Source organism: Tasmannia lanceolata, unplaced genomic scaffold, assembly GCF_043159265.1.
Source record: "Tasmannia lanceolata isolate RefF3 unplaced genomic scaffold, GAP_Taslan_0.1 ptg000003l, whole genome shotgun sequence".
In the NCBI taxonomy this organism is placed as follows: domain Eukaryota; kingdom Viridiplantae; phylum Streptophyta; class Magnoliopsida; order Canellales; family Winteraceae; genus Tasmannia; species Tasmannia lanceolata.
Window position 1 is genome coordinate 46562902 of NW_027518680.1, and position 10368 is coordinate 46573269.

The following is a 10368-nucleotide window of genomic DNA, read 5'->3' on the forward strand; positions in this document are numbered from 1 at the left end:
TAAATTTTTTAGGTTAAAATTTCAAAAGGTAAATATTATTTGTATCAACCTAATCTCCTTTTAGGTTGCCAATTGGGCCCACCCTTGGAATTTCACTACCTTGTAGGAAGATCCTACAAATGTTTGATGACGCTTTACACAAGCGGAATCAAACCCAAAAAGCCTTTTAAAGAACTTAAAGCTTTAGATAAATCACTAAAACTGTTTCTGCGGAAAACAGTCTTTAGTGCACTGTTTTATGAAAAAATTATCTTGAAAACAAGAGATTAAGAGATTGCTAGAGAGATAAAAATACAGCAATAACTATTTTTCTGTATTTGAAAAGACATATTTATGCACTTTTTATAGAGTACTTGATGTCTTTTCATTGAGAGAAAAATTCCTTCATGACATCCCTTGGATTGATTTGAATAATGGCTATTCAATCGCAACTCTTTATGATTTAAGTGTTTTGGATCATCTACAAAGTGTCACTTGTATTTGAAAATCATCCATGACGGTTGGGAAGTAAAAGACATGGAAAAAGTTTGAAAACGGAAGTGAAAAGCCTTGTCAATTTTCGCCCAACGGATAGATTTTCGAACAACTGCGGTCGACCGGCCATACCTTTCTGAAAATTGTTTATGTTTCCAGTAACCAATCCGCGGTCATGGTCGACCGGCCCTGTTTGAAAATTGTTTTTCTATTTTAAAAATAACTTATGAAAATTCTTTTAATTTCTAATATTATTTTGAAAATCTCTAACAATTACATCAAAAGACATGTGGATTTTCTATCTGGCTTCATTGCATGTGTGAGATGAATCCGTTCTTACCCCCTGCACTTCAATTTAAAAGTTGATGGGTGCAACACTAGTAATGCACCTTGAAGCAAATCCTGCCCATTTTCTCATCAGTTTTCACCATCCCCACTCCCCTGTTTTTTTCCAAACACATTCAAGACCAAAATTCACGTCATTAGTAAAAAAATCTGAAATGGACATCTGTCAAATGCGGTAGGACTGTATCACAAATTAAAATCATGATCATTGATTGATTTAGATTTTTTTTGTCGGAAATAGATACAACCGTCATCTTAGCCACACACACACACCAACAACTACAATGCTCCGATAATTATTTTTTTTCTATCTTGCATCCACAAGGTAAGCACCAGATCAACGGCTCTGATCACGACCCGTGTGGAAAGTTTTCACTAATGGCAAATTAATGGATATTTTGGGTCCTTGTCTGCAAAGGAGTAAGTTTCTTAATTTCATCAGTCCAGAGAGAAAGGCAAGTTGATAGGTAGGCATGACCATCAGTCATAGGCATAATATGCCAGAGCCAAGTAGATATAGGACAAAAGGATTTTTTATAAGAAAGCACCCCCTATACCCTCTAAATTATAAGAAAAGTCCCCTTAAATTTTTTTGAAATTATAATTAAGCCACTCTTTTTTACGTAATATTTAAAACACCTTTATCTTTAATAAATAACCTGTATTTTCACTAGCAAAATGGCCCCAGCAACACTTTTTGCATATTGACTGCATTACTAATTAGTGTCCATATAGGGGCCATGCATGCAAGAAAAAGTACAGTGGCCCCTACTTTGGATTATCTAAATTATTCTTCTTTTTTTTTTTTGTCTTGGATGTAGTTAGGTTCATCAGGCACAAGTGGGGCCTAATAAGTATGAGTGTAAGGGTGTTTTCTTTTTAGCATTTTACATGTTTATTATTTCATTAAAAATAGTGATTTTTCTAATAATAAAATTTATACTCGAACTAATATGTATATTAGAATAATGATTCGAGGGGTCTAATTCAAATCTTTAAAGTGTTTTTCATTTAAGAAAGTATTTTTATTTTCAAATATTAGAAAAATACATAATAAATATCTAAAAATCATTTTCTCATTTTTATAACTTTTTATTGTTTAATGTTTTATGTTTAGCATTCTTATTATGAAAATATGGTAATTAAAGAAGAGCTCAAAACATAGCCAAGAAGGTTGGCTTTTTAAAAACGCTCCCTGGCAGTTGACACAGGTTTGTCTTTCGATAGGTTTCTTCTTAATTACATAAAAAGCAGGTGTTCAGTTAAAATTCCAAAGTTTACATATTCTCCCCCATTTCTTCCCCTGGAACAGGCCCTTGTAGTGTAAAAGAGTACCCATAAATACACTAAAGAGGACCCAAAAAAATAATAATACACTAAAGAGGGGCTGTCCCAGGGAAGAAAAGGCGGAAAATATATCAGTTCCACATAAAATGATCTGTGTATAAAAACTCCAAAACGTCTAACAACATACAGATACACATAGATTTGGTGTAGTGTATTATATTTACATCTACCATAGATTTGGTGTAGTGTACTATATTTATACCTACCATTCCTTATAGAGAATGACAGAAGAAGAAAAGTGAGTTATATAGCCCAGATAAACAAGAGGGAGAAGAATAGTAGAGGCTTCATCTCTCTCTCTCTCTCTCTCTCTCTCTCTCGTCTGTGTCTCTCTTCCTCTTTCTTTTCTCTGATGGGTTGTGAAATTATGAGGGGTTTGGTGGTGGTAATATCAGTTTATATGGTGGTGGTGATATCAAATAGCAATGGATGGAGATGTGAAGCTCAAGTTCATCATGTGGTGGGGGAGGACAGGGGGTGGGACCCATCTTCCAATGTCGGAGAATGGTCGGCCGGCAAGATTTTCAGGGTTGGAGATAAGCTTTGTGAGTTCTTTTTCTTCTTCTTCTTCCATCCACTTTCTTTTTTTTTTGGCTTTTGCTTTTGCTTTTATTTTCTGGGATAAAGATAAAGTTGCACATATCAAGACAACTTGGTGAGACAAATAGGTGAGAATATAAACTCCCATTTGTTTTGGAATATGATACCCACACTCCCCTCATTGATAATGGCACTCTTTACCTAGAATCGTTCCAATCGAACAGTCCAAGATCAAACAACTTGAATGTGCACCATGATGATTTAACCCACGAAATTTAGGGAGTGCCCATTAGGACTGTCAATCGGGATGGGCAAGCTCGAAGCCCGCCCGTTAAAAGCCCGCCCATAATTAAAATGAGAACAAGCCAAACCAAGCTTGGTCAAAAGTTGAAGCCCGAACTCTAATTTGAGCTGAGCTTGATCAAGGGTTGTCCAGCCCGTTATAGGCCCAGGCCCGATAATATATTTACTATATAATTTTTTAAGATTTTTAATGCCCTTAAAAATCAGTAGATATTAATTAAATAGATTACTTAAACATTAATATCCTATAGGCTATAGTTCGACATTAAATAGGTTTTTTTTTTCTTTATTTTGCCCCTCTTTAGCCCACTTAATATGATGATCCAAACCGTTGAAGTATACAAATTAGGCCCCCTTCAGCCCACTCCATATGAACGGTTTGGATCATCATATCCTATAAGCTATAGTTCGACCTCAGATTTATTAAATGAATAAGACAAAATCTGGCAAAAAATCAATCGGTGTAGCTTTTCTCACATGCCAAAGCCAACAAGTTTAATGGCTTTCTATGAAATTGGCTTTTCAATGCTTGCCTTAGCCTTTTCTCGTGCAGAAAATAAGAGGTGATGGGCAAGCCTGAACTCGGCCCGAAGCCCGTTGTAGAGTTTGGGCTGAATTTGGGCAAGGAAATTTTCTAATTTAGTCAGGCCCGAACTCAGCCCGAAGCCCGTTGTATAGACATGGGCTGAGCTTGAGCACCTCAGGCTCGCCCAAGCTCGGCCCGACTGACAGTCCTAGTGCCAATAAGTTTCTTATATGCTTCGCATAATAATGACTCTCATAGCCTCATTCCTCTTTGGAGATTTGCTAGGGACCATTGCAGAAGGCATTTCGAGGCTGGGCTGTTGCATGTGAGAGCAGGGCTTAGATTTTGTATTATACATTTAATTCATCTGAGGTGGATGTGCAAGAGTCCAGCCGCGAAATGCCTTCTGCGATGGTCCCTAGCAAAGGCCTCCTCTTTTTTTCTTATTTTTAATCCGGTGAGCTAGTGTGGAGCCCAAATAAATACAGTGGGACCCACATAAATTGATGATCTACACCATTTTTTTTTGGTACTCACGTGATCTGATTTGATAGGATAGGCTGCCTGCAGAAATAGTTGACTTTAATAGATAGGATTTTTTTATTTTTTTTATGGGTAAGCTAGGGTTAGGCAGAACCCCGACCAGATATATTAATAGAAGGAAAAGATATACATGAGAAACGAAAAGCAACCCTTCCAGAACTTGGAAAGGAGAACAAACAACAAAGGAAGCACATACACGCTCCAAAAGAAGACCAAAACAGACAAACAACAAAACAAAACCAAACCAAACAGCAACAAAAAAAGATAACTCTCTGAAAGAGGAGCTGAATCCTTTCAACCAACCACCAATACATAGTCATATGCTCCTTCCAAAGGGCAGCTTGTGAGGGATCCCACACGTAGGAGGAGATAGGAAAGCTAGAAGGGCCGGTTTGCTTTTTTTCCTATGAACCCTTTGGCACGAGTCATGATCCGGGTTCTGGGCATTTCCTTCCTGAACAACTTGATGACTACACTCCCCAATGGTGTGGGGATCAGAGACCATATGATCTAGAGCAGCAAATCGGTTAGCATGGATTGGGACAATAGGACTAGAGGTTTTGGGTTTTTTGCTTTTTCCAACCAAATTTATATTTTTCTTATGACCATGGACAGATTTAGAATTGCTATATCCATCAACTTGAACTTTTGGGACATCCTTTGCTATTTGCTTGGGTTTCCAAACTTGTTTTAGAGGCAAATTAGAAGTTCTCGGAGATTCTGAAAAATAATTGCATTTGTCGGTTCCATGACTAAAATCTCTACAATTTTTACGGGCCGAAGGCTTCCAATCATATTCCACCGGTTGGATGTGTATCCCCATAGGAGTTTCTATCTTGATGGAATCCAAGAGGATTTTGTCCACATACACCATGGGGTCATAGGATATGCCCTCACAATGGGGTCATAGGATGATCCTAACCTTTGTTGTAGATATTTTTAAGGGGGAAATGATCTATAGGTGGGTGGCCCAAATCGCTTTTATGGTGGTTCCCATCCTCACGTGAGACTCACATTGATTAAGGAAGTGATATATTCGCCCCAATTATTTTACTTGGGACAGCGCCCCTCTAATGTATTTATGAGGGTTCCCATCCTCACGTGAGACTCACATTGATTAGGTAAGTATTATATTCACCCTTTTTTTATTACTTGGGACAGCCCCATCTAGCGTATTTATAATTGTTTTTTACACTAGATAGGTGAATATACCATTTCCCTTAATTTAAATTTCATGTAATAGGGCACGGTTTATTGGATGGCTAAAATAAATCTGATTTTTGATACGCATGAATATAATAGGCACGTTTGGCTACCATGAATTGCTTTTTCCTGGAAAATTAGTTTAGCCAACACCGATGGAGGCTGGGAGAGGGAAAGATACGAGAGGATGTGAGTAAGGAGGGGTAAGAAAAAGCTTGAAAACAAGGAAACAAAAAACTCTAAGCAAAATGTGATCTACTTTTTCGTGGTTTTTTAGTCACTTCTCACCCTCTCTACTCATTTGCACCCTCTTAAGTCTCTCCCACCACACGAACTACCCCTCTCTCACCACTTTGGAGAAACCAATTTATTAGGGGTGGACATGGTTCGGTTCGGTTCGGTTTTGGGGTATACCCAGAACCGAACCATATATAATCGGTTCCCTGAAATTGGAACCGAACCAGAACCATATAAGTTTGGAACCGAACCGAACCAGAACCATATATAATCGGTTCGGTTCGGTTCGGTTCTGGGTTTACCCGATCTTCATCAAATCAACGGAATTTCTTCACAATAGTTGTTTGAATGTTTGGTTTTCTTTTCTTGAGATAGAATAATTTTTTGTTTCCAGCTTGTCATCATCATTATGGGAAAAGCAGAGCACAAAAGTCTCTAATGAAATGATGAATATGACTTTGTGGGGGCGTTATACAAACTACTCTCATAATATTTTACTATTTTTAAAAGCCTTTCACTTTCTTCTTACACTTACAAAAACTTTCAAGTTAATATTAAAAACAAAAAGGATTCCCACATCTTCTTTCCTGCCATTAAAATATTAAGGCTTGTTTGGTGAGATTAAAAATATTTGGGCAAGTGCTGAGATTAAAAAACTTGTTTTCCAGTCTGACTAAGGGTTTTAAGGTGGGTCGGTTCTTGGTTCGGTTCTCGGTTCCGGGATCCAAACCCAGAACCGAACCGAATTTCCATCGGTTCCAGGTTATTAGAACCGGAACCGAACCATATAACTATGGAACCGAACCGAACCGAACCATATGTGCCGGTTCGGTTCGGTTCCTCGGTTCGAACCGGAACCATGTCCACCCCTACAATTTATCATGAGAAATAATTCATGGTTGCCAAACATGGCCGATATTTTCACTGCATTTCAACCCTCTATTTTTTTTTCTTTTTTTCTTGATAATGGCCGCCCGTGAAGTCCCATGCAGGGGTACGTCAAACATACCGCCCTTGATATTTGATCCAACAGCAGCCCGCTTACACAGATACGAAAAAAAGGCACTGCATCTAGATGACATGAAAAGAGATAGCAGGTGCTATTTTTATCTCAGTAAACTAAACAAATCTCTCAGAAGGTATTGAAAAACATAATCCTTTTGACAATCTATGCATGTTATCCCTCAATCTCTTTAGCATTTCCTTTCCTCTGGTTGATACTCAGTTATGATCTCAGAAGGTTTCCTCTTCTTTGTTATTTCTGAATTTTGATGAAAAGATCGTTACATTTTGGACAGTAAAAACAAGAACAGATTTGCAAAGTAACTGTGAAATATTTTGATCAATCTGTAAGCTCAGAATTCTAACAATCGGCTCTCAATTTGCTTATATTTTTATCATAAGCTGTAATCAAAAAAATTCTTGTCATCCAAACAGGGCTATGAGCATCACATTTCCTCCACTTGATGCTCAATTATGATATGAGAAGAGACTGTTTCCTCCTGCTTTAATTCTACTGAATTTCAGTGAAAAGATCATTAGTAAAAACAGGAACTTAACTGTGACATTTTGATCAATCTGTAATCTCTGAAATCTAACAATCAGCTCTCAATTTGCTAATATTTTTATCATAATCTGCGGTATTGGTGACGCAGGGTTCACATATTCGGCCGCCCTGGAGAGCATCGTAGAGTTAAAGAGCAGAGAAGAGTTCGAGTCTTGTGACATTAGCAACCCACTAAGAATGTACACAGACGGGTTAGACAGGGTTTTCCTGGACGTGGTGAGTACTCGATATTTTGCGAGTGCCAAGGTCGAAAACTGTAAGAATGGCCTGAAACTATATGTCAATGTGCTGCCACAGGGAGCCGATGATAGGGCAAGCATGGCAAAACTGGAGAACCCTGTTGTTGTTCAGGCCGTGGCCACCGGGCCCAGTATGCCCTCTGGCTCCGCACGTCTTCAAGGAGTTTCATCTATGATATGGCTTGGGTTGGCTCTACTATGCGTGGTTGGATTCTGAAGGGTTTGAGGAGGGCTGTAGGATAATTTGCCTTTCAGACTTTTTGTTTGTGTTTTCAGTTCTCTCTATCCTATGCTGAGATTTGGGTTGTTTTATGTACAACTCATTTGAATTTTTCAACTCTAAGTATGATTTTGTTTGTTTAAGCAACGTTGGATGATGCAGGACTCGGATCTATTCCCCCAAGGTTTAAGATATGACTAGGGAGTAGGGTGCAACTTGGGTCGGCCTCAACCCCAACCCTACGGGTTTAATCCGGATTTCACTCGGGTTGGGTTGGTGTTTCCTCGGGTTGGGTTGGGATGGGTTATGGTTTGGAAAAGCCAACCCAATTTAATTTCAGGTTGGGTTAGGGTTGAGGCCTTGGCAACCCGACCTTAGTCCTCTAATTTAATCTTGATTTTCTTTGGGTTATTGTATTTTTCTATTTGGCCCTATGTTAACCCGAACCCAACCCAATGACTCAACCAGACCTAATTTTGGGTTAAATGCGTTGGGATAGGGTTGAGAGATTTAAAGGCAGGTTGGGTTGGGGTTGACCATCCTCAACCCGAGGCTCGAGTAGGGTTGGGTTGTGGTTGAGGGAACGCTATCTATCTCGGGTTGGGTTAGGGTTTACCTCAACCCAATCCAACCCGAGTTGCACCCCTACTAGGGAGAGTCAACACAGCAACTCAGGCGAATCAAGATATTTGTAAAATAATATTCAATAAATAAGAAAAAAGTAAAACATGTTTAAATTATTTATAAGCATGATAAAGTTTAGCGAATTTAATGTTATCTACAAGAATAAATTGCTTGAGTTCTGACTTTCAAATTAAAGGGAAAACAACTGTAGCAGTCCTTTAAAGACCATGGTTTAAATTTTTGGTTTCGATAACCGTTTCGGACCCCACTGAAAACTGAAATTTCAGAGCGAAATCCAAAATTTCAGTCAGAAATTTGGTAATTTGGTTCGAAATTCAGGACCGAAATTCCGAAATTTCGGCCAAAATTTTGAAACACTTTTTTTTTTAAATAAATAATGCCTTTTAATCGAAATTTCGGACCGAAATTACCGACAACCACTTAAATGGGAAAACATAGTGAAGAGCATGATCTGATCTGAATAAAAAGAAAAAAGAAAAGCATCACATCATGGGAAGAAATGACGGAAAGAAAAAACAAAATATCATACAAATAAAAGAAGAAGAATACCAAAATACAAAAGAATAAGAACACAAAAAATAGGAAAACGCATAGTAGGCAAGAAGGAAAAAAGTAGAGAAAAGAAAAGAATGGTCTACACGCTTGCTGGTTTATCTTCCTGGAGTTGGCCAGAGAAGAGCGACCCTTTGCAGAGAAGATTTGGGTAGTTTAATGTATCAACTCAATTGAATTAGTCAACTTTAAGCCTGATTATGTTTGTTTAAGCAAGGTTGGAAAACTTGGAACCCAGACTCGACTCCGCCAAAGTCAACCCAGGGACTTGGGTGAGTCAAGATAATTCTAAAAACAATTTAATCAATATGAAAAACTAAAAAAGTTATAATTAACTCATTGAAAATTATTTATAAATATACAAATAAGAAAATGATGAGTGAATTTAATATGTGCACAGGCATAACTTTAAAGTTCTAACTTCTAAATTATAAAATTTGTAACTGAGAATTTCAAAAAAAATTGTCACTACCAACAACCCCTTTAAAAACTCAGCTTGGATGCACACACTTGCTGAGAGAGAGAGAGAGAGAGAGAGAGAGAGAGAGAGAGAGAGGGGCGGGGGGTCGGGTCGGGTTGAGCTTTTGCTAGAAAATGAATTGGAATAAACCTGAAACTGACCCGATTTTATGTTAATAGCTCAACCCAAATTCCCAATAATTGACTGCACCGCTACGAAAAAAAAGAACGAAAATGAACGAGAGAACGAGCTAAAAAAAGCGAGCCACACATCGAGAGAGAGGAAGGAGCTAAAATTGAGTCGTATATGCATAAGTGGAAGAGAAAGAAGAATATGACAAAAAAATAAAAAACAAAGCACCACGTGGTGAAAGAGTTTATGGAAGAAAAGGGGGCCAAAAAAGAGAAAAGAAACACCCAAGTATCACATGAAAAAAAACACAGAGAGGAGAAAAGGGACACAAGACTAGGAATAAAGATTTTAGGAAATAAGAAGAAAACAAAAGCTTCGGGCAGAGAGAGAATACAGAGGAATGATAGACCCAAGGGCACCCTTGCATAAAGGGCCGGAAAAGGGCCCGTGATTGGATCCACATCATTTTCGGTAACATTTAAAATCGGTTGACAACGTAAAATCAGTTACCACTTAATGACGTAAATCCAATCAAGGGCCCTTCTCCGGATCTTTATACAAGGGGGCCCTTGGCTCTATCAATCCTCAATAATAAAAGAAAATAAAAGAGATTGGTCACAGACATCACCACCACAAATATCCTCAATCAAGTGTTTAAAACAAAATATGAAACCAATCTTGACTCTTGAATGTCAGCAACTCAGCAAGCTACGAGTCGCTAAGAGCTCAAACAAACTTCTTCCAGTCAGACTACTTTTATATAAAACAGACTACTTTTATATAAAACAGTCTTCTCGTATTTTGACTCTGTTTTATGTAAGAACTGAGTTGATTCACCATATCGTGGTCTGATTTTGTGTGTTTGTGGTACGGAGTAGGCCTATAAGCCATATATGATTCCTCATTGCATAAACTTCAAAAATCGAGCAAAATAAACAAGGTCATTCAGAAAATCAATTCAGCAGCCAGGACTGAGTGTAGACGAACAATTCATTTTCTAGAAAGTAGCTAAGTGCAAGGATTGACATGAGATAC

General features: G+C 38.1%; 1 long non-coding RNA gene across 1 annotated transcript; it reads left to right on the forward strand.

Annotated features, from left to right (window-relative positions):
* Nucleotides 1–2161: 2161 nt before the first annotated feature.
* LOC143854998 (uncharacterized) lies at nucleotides 2162–7687 on the forward strand. Its single transcript, XR_013237651.1, has 2 exons — nucleotides 2162–2711; nucleotides 7174–7687. It is a non-coding gene; the product is annotated as an uncharacterized LOC143854998 (long non-coding RNA).
* The last annotated feature ends 2681 nt before the right edge of the window (nucleotides 7688–10368 follow it).